Here is an 8,330-nt window from a genome sequence, read left to right on the forward strand (position 1 = left end):
TGTATATATATATATATATATATATATATATATATATATATATATACACATACACACGAACACACACATCTATGTATGTGCATATATGTGGGTGTGTGTATGTACATACATGAGTGTCTCATCAAGACGACTAATGACTTTGCCTTAATGAGTTTAAACACAGAAACATGAATTTGGTGATGATGGTTCAAATTAAAATAAAAAAGTTGTGACGATGAAGACAACAACAACAAAAAAAAAACACAAACTAATGTTAATGCATCAGGCATCATCATCATCATCATCGTCCCCTCTCCTCCTCCCGGCATTATTGTTACTGTGGTAGTGGTGATAATGACTACAAATTATTTACTGATCAGCATGCATCACTTCTTCCAGATGGCATAAGGCCCTCCACACGGCGCCTCTGACTCCGTCGATAAGCATCCGCTCGTCTGTAAGGTTCATTCTTCAGGTCTGCAAAAGAGACAGAAAGAAATTAAGATGATGGACTAAGATGTAAGAATATATTGTGTAGTGGACATCTTTGAAACTCACTAATTCTTCAAGACACAAGAGATCAGAGAGTAATTACTTCAACCATTATCGAGAATGAGAGTGTATGTGTGTGTGTGTGTGTGTGTGTGTTAAGCATATTTGAATAAATGATCTCTACACTGTATTAGGTTGTCCAGAAAGTTCTGAGCGTTTTCAAGCTAAATCCTTTAATGCTTCATTGAACACACCTGAAACGTAAAACAGTTAAAACTTTGGCATTGTTTGAAGTGGTAGTGCATCTCTTCTTTGTTCTTGATTAAAAATAGATTTATCGTTCATTCGGATTCCCCTTTATTGACACTTGAAATGGAGAACCAGAAATCTCATGTTCGCATTGTAATGCTTTCCTTTCTTAAAAAAGGAGAAAATGCTGCAAAGACTTGCAAAAACATTTGTGAAGATTATGGTAATGATGATGCTGCTGTAGGTGAATCAACTGTTTGAAGGTGGTTTGCAGAATTTAAAGCTGGGGAGTTTAGCTTGGAAGACGACAGCCGCAGTGGAAGACCTTCAAAATTGGATGAAGATGTTTTGATGGCAAAAATTGAAGAAAACTCAAATATGACAACGAGAGAACTTGCAGAGAAGTTGGAAATTTCTAAAAGTATGGTTCGTGAAGTATATCACTTTTCACAAATTAAAAAATGCTCAGAACTTTCCGGACAACCTAATATTTGCAAGACTGTAAATTCTACAATACACACACAAATGAGTGTGTTTTAACGTTATCTGAGAAATTAAGGCAACAGTTAATTTTTAAATGCAATTTTTTTTTTAATAATTACAATTATCACACAAATAGTAATAACTTTTAGAAAACACTGAAATTTAAATGTCATTTTAATTCTCTCCACAATTCTAAGATTACAACACAGGAGAAATATTTGCAAACAATTTACCATTTGTATTCAATGCAAAAAAAAGGAAAAGTCATGTGACTGACTTTATTAAATAAATAAAACAAATAATAAAAGATTATGTCTTGTTTTTTAGAGACGTGAAAAGTCTGGTTTGAATGTTTAACTGAAAGAGTAAAATTAGGTCCTAAAGAGCAGAATTAATCCCTTTTCCCAATCAAATGACAAAGCAATAATAAGACAGATAAAAGTGGCCCTCTTGTACATATGCGTATCTTGACACATGTGAGTAAACCCAATGAATAAAGATTTATTTTAATACCACATGCAAGGGATTAATCCATAGCCAGTTCAATTTTGGATGGGGAATGGTGGTGGTGGTGGTGGTGGGGGATTGCCAGGAAGAAAGAACCTATTTTACTCTAAGATAAGAAGCAAAAAATTGTGGAAATTGGATATTGGGAAAGAAAGAAAAAGTTTGAAGAAGGAGTTGGAAGGAATGAAATGAATGATTAGGAAGAAAGAAAGCAGTCTTTTGAAAAATGGCTGTGTGGCACTGTGTGGGAAAGTTGATAGAAAGGATAATTGAGACAACAAAGAAGAAAGAATGGAGAAACTTTTGTTGTGGTGCAAAGAATACAATCTATAATGGAAGGAATAACTCCATATTTCCATTGTTTTGAGTTTGTCCTTGTATAAATAATAGCATAATCTTAACTTCTCAACTAAACTTATAGCAAAGATTTAGATCAGGGATTCTCAGCCAAGGTCCATATGACCGGGGTGGGTGCATAAAAGATTTGGTTCTTAAAATTAATAAACAATAAATTGGTTTTGATTCTACAATAAAAAAAAATATATTTTAAATATTTTTATATAATATATAAATATAAGAGGAAATTTTTTAAACATTGAATGGTTTAAAGGATTCATTCGAGTGAAATAGGGATCAAAGGGAGTCAACGAGTCAAAATTGGTTGAGTCTAGGATGTAGTTGGAGATTCAATACATATACAGTTCCATAGTTGGCTCCAAATTAGACAGTGCTAATTAACTCAACAGGCTCCAATAACAAGTAATTAATGAGCTTTGGGGTTGAGAAAATCTTTTAGACACTGATCACTTCAAAGGAGAAAAAAAGACTGCTGCCATACAGAGTCAATGATTTCAGGTTTGCTGTCTACAAAGATATTTTGTGAGTAGAAATCAGATGGCACAGTTATGCCATGCGTTGATGGCATGCTATCTGCCCGACTCTCAACCATGCTCTGGGGTCAATTCTGTCCCTCATTTCCCCAAAACTTAGACAATATTCTCAGCCAAACAACATGGCCATTCATTGCACCTAAGCATTCTCTTACCAGACATCACTACACACAACTTAGACACCAAACATCAAACATGCATTGAATCCCTAAAAGACATTCTGGGACCATGCTCTAGCAGGGCCAACCACGACAACCTTGTCTCTTTTAACAGTAAAAACCTGAAACACTATCAAGAAAATACTCCTTCACCACCCACTAAACATATTGGTACGACATCACAACCCTCAGAGCTACTCTAAATGCTGGGCCTCACTGTCACGGAGGATCTCTTCTGGTAAAAGCACAACCTTAAAATAAATCAGATTGCATCTGGCTGACCATTCACACCATCATTCCCTCACCAGTAACAAAGGGTCTATGAGAATCATGGGTTCTACCCTAATCCCATCCCTTTAAGAGCAGCAAATAAAAACGAAAAGCAACTTTTTTTGCTTTTAGCTTTTTTTGTTCTTTTTCTCATGATGACCCCAAAATGGACAGATAATTTTGAAGATTTGATTATTAAGACAAGAATCCAATGTCTGTATTTTTCAATGTCTTTTACTCCACTCTCCTAGAATCTTAAGCTGGGATGGAGGCAGATTAACAGACACAACTTGGCAACTACAGCAGAGTTTCAACTTTGGAACTTATCACTGAAATATGGGAAAACATCAAAGAATTACTTTGTATCTGGTTTGCAAGACTCCTGATATTAATGTGTGTGTTGAAACAAATCTTGTCATGAGAGGGTCATTACACACACACACACTGGTTTAATTTCACTCCTTTATTATTAGTCAACTGGTTAAATATCTAACTAATTGTTTGTTCGTGTAATGTGCTGAAAAATATCTATGATAAAGAGAAGTATAGATGAGAGCCACCACATCATGTCATCTATTGCCAAGTGTGACAGTAACAATGTTACATTGTTGACCAACCACCAAAACCAGCCGACAAACCCCGAGTTACAGAATAAGCTCTGGACCAAACCTTAGACTTTCATTTGTGAGATTCAATGGATCTCTATGTGTTTCATTTGATTTAGTTTACTGAAAAATAAAAGTTTACTTGTGAAGACAAGAATTAGTGAGGGAAAACAACAACAAAACAAAGAAAAGAAAATTGTTAGAATGAAATAACATGCAGGAAAAAAAGGAAACATTTTTTTTTTAATGAAAGACAAGAGGGCAGCAGCTACACTCTTTCCTTCATTGGGGGTGGGGACTAAAGCTGGTGGGGTAGAAGGAACTTTCCTGAAACTTAAGAATTGACCCTAATACAGAGTGGACTATTAACTGTTTAGCATTTAAACTGGTCGTATTCTACCTGTTTCATGTCCAAATTGACCAGATCTAATCTCACACCTATCCTACAATGTCATTCAAAAAATATACAATCACATTTTTTAAATCTTGAAATTGTGAGATGATGCCTGATTAATTAAAAACAATGTGAATAAAGAAGTCTTTCATAGAGTAATCTGAATGCTAAATACTTATGGATACCCAAGGATCAGGTGGTGGGGTTTGGTCTGACACCAGCAATTCTGGACAGCTGACCCCCTTTCCATCATACCCAGCAAAATAAGCTGTGAGTTTTCATATAATAATAATAATAATTTCTAATTTAGGCTCAAAGCCAACAAATTGGAGAGGACAGCTTTAATTGATTATATCAACTCCAGAACTTGGCTGGGACCTAACTGATCCCAGAGATGAAAAAGTAAATCTGATCTCACTAGGATTTGAATTCATAATGTAAAGAGTAACAATGAAGGAGTTTTGTCTGAGGCTCATTTACAAGGAAGGAAATTTTGGGAATATTAATTACCAGATTAAATTGACCTCAGATCTTGACTGGTGCTTTAATTCATCACCCCTACAAGGATGACTGATAAAGTTGATCCTGGCAGGATTTGATCTCAGAAAAAGCTAGAACAAACACTGCAGGCACAACATTTGAGTTAAGCGTTGGATTAATGCAACCATTTCAGTTATTTCTTCTTCAAGAGATATCTTTGAAATTAATTCACTTGGGTTCCATGGGGAAGAAATTGGAAATAATACCAAATACTCTCGAGTCATTTGTCTTGAAGGAATTACTGTAGACAGTTTGCCATAACAGAGCTGTTTTGTAAATTACAGCCTGAAAATGGTAAAATTGTCAAGAACAGAGAAAGGAAATACCTTCAACTTGTGTGACAAATGAGATATTCGAGAAAAAAACAAATAATTAGTAAGAAAATAAGATGACATTTTGTAAAGAGTTAAGAATTCATGCAATACCAATAAATCGTCGTTAGAGTAACCGATGTAAAAATTAAGAATGAGTAATCATGCAGTAATAATGATTTTGGGGAGTCGATTGAAGGAGTACATTACCACAACAGCAGGGGTATTCATGCTAGATATAGTGTTTGTGGCTATCAATAAAAGCACAGTTTCAAGTATGGTTGACAATGATAGGAACTAACAAAATCTTGACATGTTATCCCAAACGTAGAAAAGAAAATGAAAATAACAGCAATGCTTTCTAACATTTGGAGGGAAACAAGGGAAGAAGAGTTTAGATGACTTCCATGTGATTTGAACTTAAAACATAAAAAGGATAGAACTAAATACTACAAAACAGTTTTGTTCAATATTAAGCAGTTTTTAACAATCTATTCATTCTAACCATAATTTTGGATGTTTCTCAAAGTCTAATCAATTGTGGTCACTCTTTCATATTTATTATAATCATTATTAGTGGACTTTACTTTTCGTCCTTTTGGTGGGGGTCAATAAGATTTGAAACCATTATTACTACTACTGCTACTATTACATGCTGTTTCTAATTTAAGCACAAGGCCAGCAATTTTGGGACAGATGAGGCAAGTTGATTATAATGGTTCCAGTGCTTGACTGGTTCTTTATTTTTGTCAAAGAACCAGAAGGATGACAGGCAAAGTTGACCTTTGCAGAATTTGAACTTAAAAGGTCAAGTATTGGAACAAACATTGTAATGCATTTTATCTGACATTCTAATAATTCTTCTTATTCTCCATACAAAACAGAGAGAACCATTATGGACAGAGTCAGCCTTGAGTATGTGTGTGTAGAGGGGTGAGAAAAATAGAATATAAAAATTTTTCAAATTATTTTTTCAAAGAAAACCATTAATTACAAATTAAGGTATAAGCAAATTAACTGATTCTTGATAGAACTGCTGTCTAAATGCCGTTTTCATAATTCCATGCATTCAATGTTAAATCTATAACTGAATTATCTTTTTGAGATTATCTTCCTGTACAGGTTTTCACTGCAATCACAAAAGTTCTAAAGGAAAAAAAATCTACCATTAGAGGAAGAGAAGAACCAAATCAGTTTGGTATGAATAAAACCACTGGATTTATCACTAAAATGTGTTGACATAACACCATGCAAGCCAACAGCCATGGTAACATTGTCATGTCAAACATATGTTCTATGTTAACACAGTACCTTATCAACAAAGCACAAAATCATTGTAGCAACAATACAGACATAACACAGCTAATACGATTGTGTTAATCAAGACAATTTTAATTAAGGAATATGTAAGGAAATGAGTTAATTCTGAGAGTAGTTTGTTTGTAGGGCAATATGCTAACACAATTCTGCCACAGAATCACAATTTAAACAAAGTTTTAATTTATTATTTTGGATTGGCATTCAACATGCTTTCACAACACCAAAACTCCACCTCTACCCTCAACTATTCTAACATCATACCCAGATGACACCCTTAATATTTGAATTTTGTCTGTGAGTGAGTATTTCTCCATTCAAAGCATTACATGCATAGAAAGAATTCTGTCTATAAAAAGGGAAAAGTATAGGAATTTTAAAAAAAATATTCCAGAATGTTGTGACCTTTAATTAAGGGATTTTATATCTGATGATATTCGCATCTGTGTAAACCACACTCACAGTTTCAATTTCAGGATGGGTACAAAAAATAAAAACACTTGAGGTTGTATCGTCAAGTCACGGCAATAACATTTTGAAAGTTTTTCCAGTTTCTTTATTAACAAACTCCAGAAACTCAGCCATGAAGGGTTTCACCAGCAATTCTTGAGGGGGAAGGGTCTTAATTCATACCATTGACCCTAGTCCTTCAGTGCTACTTAATTTTATCAATTCCAGAACAATGAACTGCAAGGTTGATCTCTACAGGACTTCAACTTGAAGAACATAAAAAGCCAAACCAAATACCACAAGGCATTTTTTCCCCTATGTTCTAATAATTCTGCCAATCCCCACAACAATAAAACAACTAAATTAAACATCATTGCAAAATTAATTAATAAATCAATTGCAGACTTACCTAAAAGAATATCTTCCAGAGCACCATGATACACTTCGTCTTTGTTTAAAAGTTTTTTCTCTTTGATTTGTCTGGTCCTCGTTTTAGTTCCTTCTGCGGCAGCTGCCTCCTATTAAAAGCCAAAGAGTAACAGTTACTTACCATGCTAACCTCAGTTTTTATTATTATTATTATTATTATTATTATTTTCAACAGTTTTATGCCATTTTTTAAAATCATTTTCTCCAATGTAAATCCGTACCACTTTACATGTCTTTGTATTGTTTTCCTCATCTTTGCCCTGATGGCAAATCTAAGAAATTATTATTCCTGGCATCCAGCCAATGCCAGCATGGAAAACAGACATTCAATGATTATTAGTAGTATTACCATTAACACTTTCAACAGTTTTCTCAAAGTTCCTACTGCACCACCACCACCACCACCGGGTGCACTTCAATGTCCCAGAGACATATGCAACATTGTCTTTTAAAAAATGTAAAATTATGTTCATATACCACATGATGATGATACTGATGGTAACAATACCATATCAGTTTTTGTCTAATTGTGGGATTTGTGTTTGGGGTTTCTGATGTTCTTTGTGGGTCTCTTTTGTTGCCATTTGAATTACATTATTTCATTATTACACATTGTACTACATATCTGGTACTGGTGCCATATAAAAGCACCGGTGTTGGTGCCACATATAAAGCACTGGTACAGGTGTCACATAAAAAGCACCCATTACACTTTCAGGGTGGTTAGCTTTAGGAAGGGCATCCAGCTATAGAAGAAACCTTGCCAAATCAGACAATTGGAGTCTGGTATATGATGGTGGTGGTGGTGGTGGTGGTGTGTGATTAGTGTTGTGTTCCATTGTCAGATGGCAAGGTGACTGTGTTCGGACATGTGGTCAGTGGTTTCAGTAGAATTTGTAGTTTGTAACTAAATAGAATGGATTTTTTGTGAGAGTTGCCAATGTCATAATGTCAGGCTTCCATTATGTTGGAATGGGTGTGTTATTTAATTACACAGTGTGCAGGCTGAGATTTCCCTAAAACGAATCCCACCGAGGCCAATTCGGTCAGATTTGAACTCAGAATGCAAAGGGCCAGAAGAAATACCACAAACCATTTAGTCCAACACTATTCTACCAATGCCCACACCTTGACAACTATCACAACTACTATTATGATTCAAAATTTAAAAAAAACACAAGACAGCAACAGGTGAGGGAACAACAAACAAGGTGTATTGGTTTGATGCTCAGGAAAAATGGAAGAAGTCTTTGATG

Source organism: Octopus bimaculoides, chromosome 10 (genome assembly GCF_001194135.2).
Source record: "Octopus bimaculoides isolate UCB-OBI-ISO-001 chromosome 10, ASM119413v2, whole genome shotgun sequence".
Taxonomy (NCBI): Eukaryota; Metazoa; Mollusca; class Cephalopoda; order Octopoda; family Octopodidae; genus Octopus; species Octopus bimaculoides.